At 39.7% G+C, this 7,101-nt stretch overlaps 1 pseudogene; it reads left to right on the top strand.

Moving 5' to 3' along the window:
• The first annotated feature begins 3,990 nt into the window (after positions 1-3,990).
• Positions 3,991-4,486, top strand: LOC116267903 (selenium-binding protein 3-like; annotated as a pseudogene).
• The last annotated feature ends 2,615 nt before the right edge of the window (positions 4,487-7,101 follow it).

Below are 7,101 nucleotides of genomic sequence, written 5' to 3'. Positions count from 1 at the left end.
TTCAGTTTTGCTTAAAAATATTTTAAAAGTGTCTTCTGACACAATGATGTGGCTTTCTTTATTCTTAGTACCTCCTTGAGCAGAAGGATAAAATTTCAAATTTTTGTTGCCAAACAATGGAAGAGGAAAACTGAAAAGATCCAATATGAGCAGTAAGGAAAGGTCCTATGAAGTTGAGAAAGTCAAGGCAAGGAAATGCTATTGACTCTGGTAATCAAGCGTTTGCAAGGATTTAGCAGGAAGATATCTTGAGACAGAAGCCAAAATGCTTTGTAAGATCTTGGTAGGTAGCAAAATGAGAGTTGAGAGGTTGGCTCGGGGCTTGTGTAGTCATTCCTCTGGGTCAGTAATCAAGAGTACCTTGTAGGCATATAGGTGATTTATGTCTATACCATGAAGATAACGACTTAAGAACCTTTGGCTCGTCGAAAACCGCAAGGTGAAACGGGTTGGATACTCGACAAAGCTACACATAACCACCAAAGCAGTGGAGCTTCGTAGTAGCCTTTGGGGTGGTGAGGTATTCCCTCAAAGGTGAAGGTCGGCCTAAAAAAAAATAAAGAAAAAAAAATTAAAGCAAAAGCTGAATGCAAGAGAAGAAAAAAAAGAGGAAAAAAAAAAAGCAAAAGGTGTTTGCCAAGAGATGAAAGGCATAAAGGCTGAACTCGCAGGAATTGAATGTGAAAACCTTTGGTAGATGTGCGGTCCTAGGGTCAATATCTTCTCCTATTTTTTATTACCTAAGATGCTGAGGATGATTCCTTTATGTTCATATTTTGGAAATTGAATCCTAATGCTTGTATGGTAAGTGCTATGTGTAAATGAAGGGCATATTATTTGCACAACAAGAGCACTCATGCTTATTAGTTAAATTGATCATTTTTGAACTATTTCAAACTAAAACTTGACATCTCTAGTCATAGGAGGAACTAACCAGTCTCCTTTGGTCTTGAAATATGTTTGTCATTTCATTACCAAGCCCCTTTGGCCTTGAAAGATGTTGGCCATTCCATTACCAAACCATTAGTCCATTCATGGGATAGATGAAACTCGTCGAACCTAGTCAACTCATGTTGAGTGTGACGAATTTCATTTCTTAGTCTCAAGAGATGCATATCATTTGGGATAGGTGATTAAGCCTGGCCCATTATTCCATCTTAACTGAGTGTCTTCAACATAACCCAGATTTAGGGTTGAGCCTGTCATGGAACACCTCTTATCTCTTTTCAAAAGGACCAATCAATTATGTAGTCCATTTTGAACTGTGACATTTTTGAAAGGTTCTATTCATCGAAGTTGCATGGGTGTTGGGTTTTATGTCCTCAGGTTACCTTCATGGTTTTAGACAAGCATAATGCTCAGTTTCTCTTGTATCACATTAGTGTCAGATTAGTTGAATAGATCCTTTAGTTAGCTATTGCACATGTCCAGCGGTTAAGGTCATTGGTTTGATTTGTATTCAGTAGGATCCTATTTTGATTTAGTTTGATTGTTTAGTTTCGTTGAGTTGGGCAATTGTTTTCCGCTTTAAAGGTTTCCTGCATAGTGTCATGTTTAGTTTTACTTTCATTGTGACATGGGTTGTTTACGTGCTTTATTGTCTTAGGTTCTTGGTTTTCCTTTTTCAAAGCCTTCACTTGTGTTGCAGACCGACTATACTTCGGCGCAACGCGGTTCAAATAGGCTTGAAAAAGTCAGCCCATGACAACTTGATTCTTTTGATAAATATAATTTGGTCAAATTCATGGGTGTGTGTCACATTCTGATAGAGTCTTTGAATTGCATATCATACATTGTTATGATACAATCATGTGTTTGCTAACATGGAAGCCTACATTCCAAAAATATGTGAATCTATTTTGTTCGTATTGTTCATATCCAACTCGCTTATGATACAATCATGTGCCAATCTACATTTTAAAAATATGCCAAGGTTTGTCTCTAGAGTGGTAGAAAATTTTGTTTTCTCAGTTATTTCAGCAGGGAGAAGAAACTGAACTACTGGTTGGTTTGAGGAATGGAGGTAATTGTGCTTGAATTATTCTTTGCCTACTGTCATACTCTTTTGACTTTGGCTTTATTCCTCTTTCAATTTCCTGTTTCTTTCTTTTCTTTTCATAATGATTATTGTTATTTTGCACAGCTTATTGGTGAGGCAACTTTGGAAGTATTAGTGCAGAATCTAGCGCTTCAAGCAAAAAAAAACGTGTTCTACAATGATATAATTGAAGTTGTTGAATCTGGTGGATTTCTTAGTGTGCAATTTCTGGTCACTACTATTTATTCTTGTTTTAGGTGGTAAACATGGTGGATGGAAAAGTGGATGACTTGAAGCTTCTTTCGATCATATTTAATGCAAGCTTTCTATAATGGGCATATTGAAGAAAAAAAAACGTGAGTTTACATTATGTAGTTTCTGGATTCATAGATGTCCAAAACATTTGTAGGTTATGCAAATAGATGGAGGTCCTTAGTTGCACTTCCTTTCTTGTGCTTATAATTTTCTAACTTTTTTCTTTGTTCTTTTTCTACATGCAGCTTACTGCTCTGGATATTTGAAGGATATATTTGGTTTAAACAAATCTAAAGCCGAAAGGATTATGCTTGTAGTTTTCTCGGTATTCTACCTTAGACGGTTTTCAAAAGAATTTTGTCAAGGAGAATTGGAGAGAGCAACTAGCAAAGGAACTTTCCTTTGCAGTGAACTGCATTTTCATCCATTTCTTTCATCCAAAGATTCCTCCATGTATTTTTGTAAGGGGCATCTTTTGTAATTTTAGAATTGCAGGTCAGCCCAACCCCCATGTTTATATGGGGGGATTCAGAGAAGATGCTGTACATGCATAACATGCATATAGTGAGACGTAAGTATTCTCTTTCCATGTTCAAAATGTAACATGGTTCATAATGTTTTTATCTCAAAATTGGTCATTGAAATTGTCCTCAAAACTTACAAATTTTCTGAATGAAATCTTTTATGGTCTGCAGCAATTATTTTGATGACATGTTATTTCAATCATGAACTCACTAACACAGTCCTCTGTCATATATGTTCAACAGTTCCTATTTTTCATTGTTGAGAGAAAACAAGCAGGGGACTTGCATTGTGCCAGTATCACTAGTTCTTTCCACACTAAATCTGATCTCTTTCTATAAACTTATGTGTGACTGGTTGAGCTTTCACATCAGTGAACTGGTTCTGGCAAGTTCTTTTTTCTTGTACAAGATACTTAACACTGCCTCACATGAGCATAATCACTGTCCTCACTTGATTTTGCTGTGATAAGATTCATCTCTTAAGATACATGGACTTCTTGGAATGAATTTTAGCTTTTATCCCATGCATCTGATGTGAGTGCTCTGATGGGCACATCTTCATTTGTGTTGAACTCTGGCACTTTTGATCTCCGATATGTATGTTCTGGTTCAGATGGGAGAAACTTGGTAAGTCCTCTATCTGGATATGACTTTTGGTATCAGCCCTGTCAGAAGACCATGATTAGTTGATCATGGGGAGCACCAAAATCTTTTACAAAAGGATTCAGTCTCCAACATGTAGAAGATGGTCGTTATGAAGACATCTACATGTATACAGCTGCCTCGATGGCAAACTGAAACAGACTGGACCTTGGTAATTCAGATCTCCCACATTTGGAGGTCAGTGTGACAATGTCAAATATTGTCACCCTGAAAAGTGCACCCTACGCTTGATATGATCATCTATTGTAGTGGCTATTGCTTATGACTAGTTTGATACTGTCCTGCTGATTCTATACATATTACGTTGGGTCTACATTAAGCAGCTACATGATTAGGTTTTTCCGGACTCCAAGTGGATCGTGGAGCCATGAGTTACCATTTGCTGATGTTCACATTACTGTAAGTGTGCATATGTGAAAGAGTACTAGAGAGAAGGGGTCCTAAATTGCTTGTTTGTTTCTTCTGTGTTGCAATATCTGTGACACCTTTCGGAATTGGATTATGCTCGACATGCCTGGACTTATAACTGATTTCGTTATCTCACTGGATGATCGCTTCCTTTACTTCTCAAACTGGCTGCATGGTGATGTCAGGCAATACAACATTGAGGAACCTTCAAAGCCTGTTTTGACTGGGAAACTATGGGTTGGTGGACTCATTCAGAAGGAAAGCCAGATAGTTGTAGTATCTAAAGATGGGCTGGAGTCTCAGTTTGATGTTCCTGAAGTAAAAGTGTGTGTTTAAGTCATTGTTGTTCTTACCTTTTCTTGCTTTCCTCAGGGAAACAGACTAAGAGGTGGGCCACAAATGATCTGGTTGAGCTTGGACGGTAAGAGATTGTAGGTGACTAACTCACTCTTTAGCACAAGGGATCGGCTTCTATCCAGAGATCTTGGAGGAGGGCTCACATATGCTGCAGATTGACATGGACACAGAGAAGGGTGGATTGAAGCTGAATCCAAACTTGTTTGTAGATTTTGGGCTTGAACCTGATGGTCCTATTTAGGGTTGACTTCGTGGTCGTTTGAGAATAAATGAGATGAGAACAGAAATAAGATGCGTATTCAAACAAGAGTGCCCGTTATGTTCAAGTACCACATTGGATTGTTGGATTAATTTGGAGAATTCAAAGAGGTGGCATGTCAACATCGTAGATAAGTTTTTAAATACAAAAGTAGATGTCTTCATCACATGTTCTCCCTCCTTCACCCCTGTAGGCATTCGTCATGAACCCAATTTCCTGACGTCCTCTATCATGGGCTTGCCAAAGTCGGCCCCCAGTTTTGTCATCGAACTTCTCACCAAGTAACAGTTTTTGGTCCTTATTGTTAGCAATAGCACACCATGCTTCCACTGCTCTCTTAGCCTTCACCTTGAGCATATAATATGTCTGTATAGGGTTTGTCATAACAGTCTTGGACTGTTATGCAATTTGCTGCATTTGAGCCTCTTTCAGTTGTGATTCCTTCTTTCCCATGGAAGAATTACTGCCCATCTGGTTTGACCCTTCTCCTGGACCTTGTGCTGCTATGGTCTTTGCAGACTTTGTGTCAACAGCCGTTAAGACAACTTGTCCTTCGCTATTCTCCTTATGGGACATAATGGTCTTGGTGGCAAAGTCCGATTGGATTTTTCCCAACGTTCTGAACCATTGCATTCCCAAAACTACATCTACTCCATGGATAGGCAGAATATATAAGTCCATCGTAAATGGTACATTTTGAATATGACCGACCCTATCCTTGCATAACTCCTTGCATGTGTGACGTGTTCCATCTCCGGTTTGGACATCAAAAGAATATATCACTTCACTTTTACCACCTACCAATTGAGCTGTCCCTGGACTTATGAAATTAGTAGCTGATCTCGTGTCTAGGAGAGCTAATACTTTATGCTTACTCATGTATCCAACAGACTTCACGGGATCCAGATGTCTTATATTAGCTATCGTGTGACATAGCACCTGGCTGTCATCATGAGATTCATAGTTCGACCTTTCTTCCTGGCTGTCTTGCTCTCTAGATGATTGCTCAACTTTGTACTCTTCATCTTCGTCATCTATGACTATGAACAAATTGATCTCTTTGCACTTATGTCCACGAAACTACTTGTCATCACAATGATAACACAACCACTTTGCCATTCTCTAATCCCGCTCTTGCTGGGTAATGTATTGTTTCTTAGGGCTGTTAGAGGTTGGCTGTGGTACCTCCTTCCTCGATGTGGGTCAAACCTTTTGCCTTGCTCTTGGAGAGCCTGTTTCCATTCCATTTTCTCTTCTTTGTGTCCGGCAACTTTCATGCATATCTTTAAGTCACAAGATTCTTCGGAAAGCACAGCCAACTGAATATCAGGCTGCAATCCCCCAATGAAAGCTCCTACTAATGCTGCTTCATCCCAACCTCGTACTTGGTAAGATAGACTTTGAAACTTGTGTCGATAGTCCAACACCGTCCAGGTTTGTTTTGGCTCTCGGTAGATAATCCACTGAAACCATTTCAAGGCTTCCCCTTCGAAGTACATCATCGCGTAGGTAATTTTGTTATCATTTGGTATGCGTTGACACTGAAAATATCTTTCAGCTTTGAAAACCCATTCTTGAGTTTGCTGTCCACTAAATCTTGGAAATTCGATCTTAAGTGCTGGCGCTCTTGCTTCAACCAGATTTCGGTTCTCTCACCCTTGACGCCCTACCGGGCTGTCTCCTATCATCAACCGGTCAATTAGCTTCCTCATGATCCTCCCAAACTGGTCTTTGATGATCATGGACTGGTGGTGGTTGGCGTTCCCCTTGTGATTCAACCCTAAGATTAGGTTGATCAGTACCCTCACACCTATCTCCCACATTTGGCATTCCCTTAGACCGATTTATGAGTTCTTCTAATTCCTCAAGTATGTTAATAGCTATCGGTCCTTCATGATTATTTTGTCTTTCATAATACGTGCTAGGCATATTAGACCTGGTTTTGCCATGATTCTCATGGTTTATAAGACTTTGCGTAGTCTTTTCAACCTACTCCATGCGTTGGTTGAGTTGATGGTTTGAAGTAGTAACCGCGGTAATCAATTGCATCATACGGTCCAGCTTGCTGTCTATTCCAGTCATCTTGCCATCTATTGCATTCATCTTGCTCTCCATCTGAGCTATCTTCTCATTTCCGAAATCCAACTCTGCCACAACTTCATCATCGTCTTGAGGAATCACCTCGGCTTCCTAGCTGCTTGCCTTTTCTCACCATATTTGCTGTGTCAAAGACCCCAAAACAGCTTTGATACCACTTGATGTGACCTGCCTTATAGCTGCTCAAAAGGACCAAGTTGCAGTCGCTTCCCAAGATCTATTAGGGCTAACACGCCAAGGAAGGTTAAAAGAAAAGAGATTACAAAATTATGTTCCCAAGTCGGGCACAACCCCGACTGAATGTATCTCTTAGGACTGACATACAAGTAGTGGTTCTCTCCCAAGTTTCAACCTACTACAAATCAAGAATGGGAATGTGAGGCTTTACAAGCATCAACGATACACGAAGATCTCTCCCTCACTCTACAATCACATCATCCATGCCAAACCATACATTCAATCCCTAGGTCAAGCATTCCATACCCTTCACCGTAGGACAG

The sequence above is a fragment of the Nymphaea colorata genome, unplaced genomic scaffold (genome assembly GCF_008831285.2).
Source record: "Nymphaea colorata isolate Beijing-Zhang1983 unplaced genomic scaffold, ASM883128v2 scaffold0001, whole genome shotgun sequence".
Lineage (NCBI taxonomy): Eukaryota > Viridiplantae > Streptophyta > Magnoliopsida > Nymphaeales > Nymphaeaceae > Nymphaea > Nymphaea colorata.
Note: the sequence above shows the minus strand (reverse complement) of the source record. Positions and strands in the feature narration are given on the sequence as shown.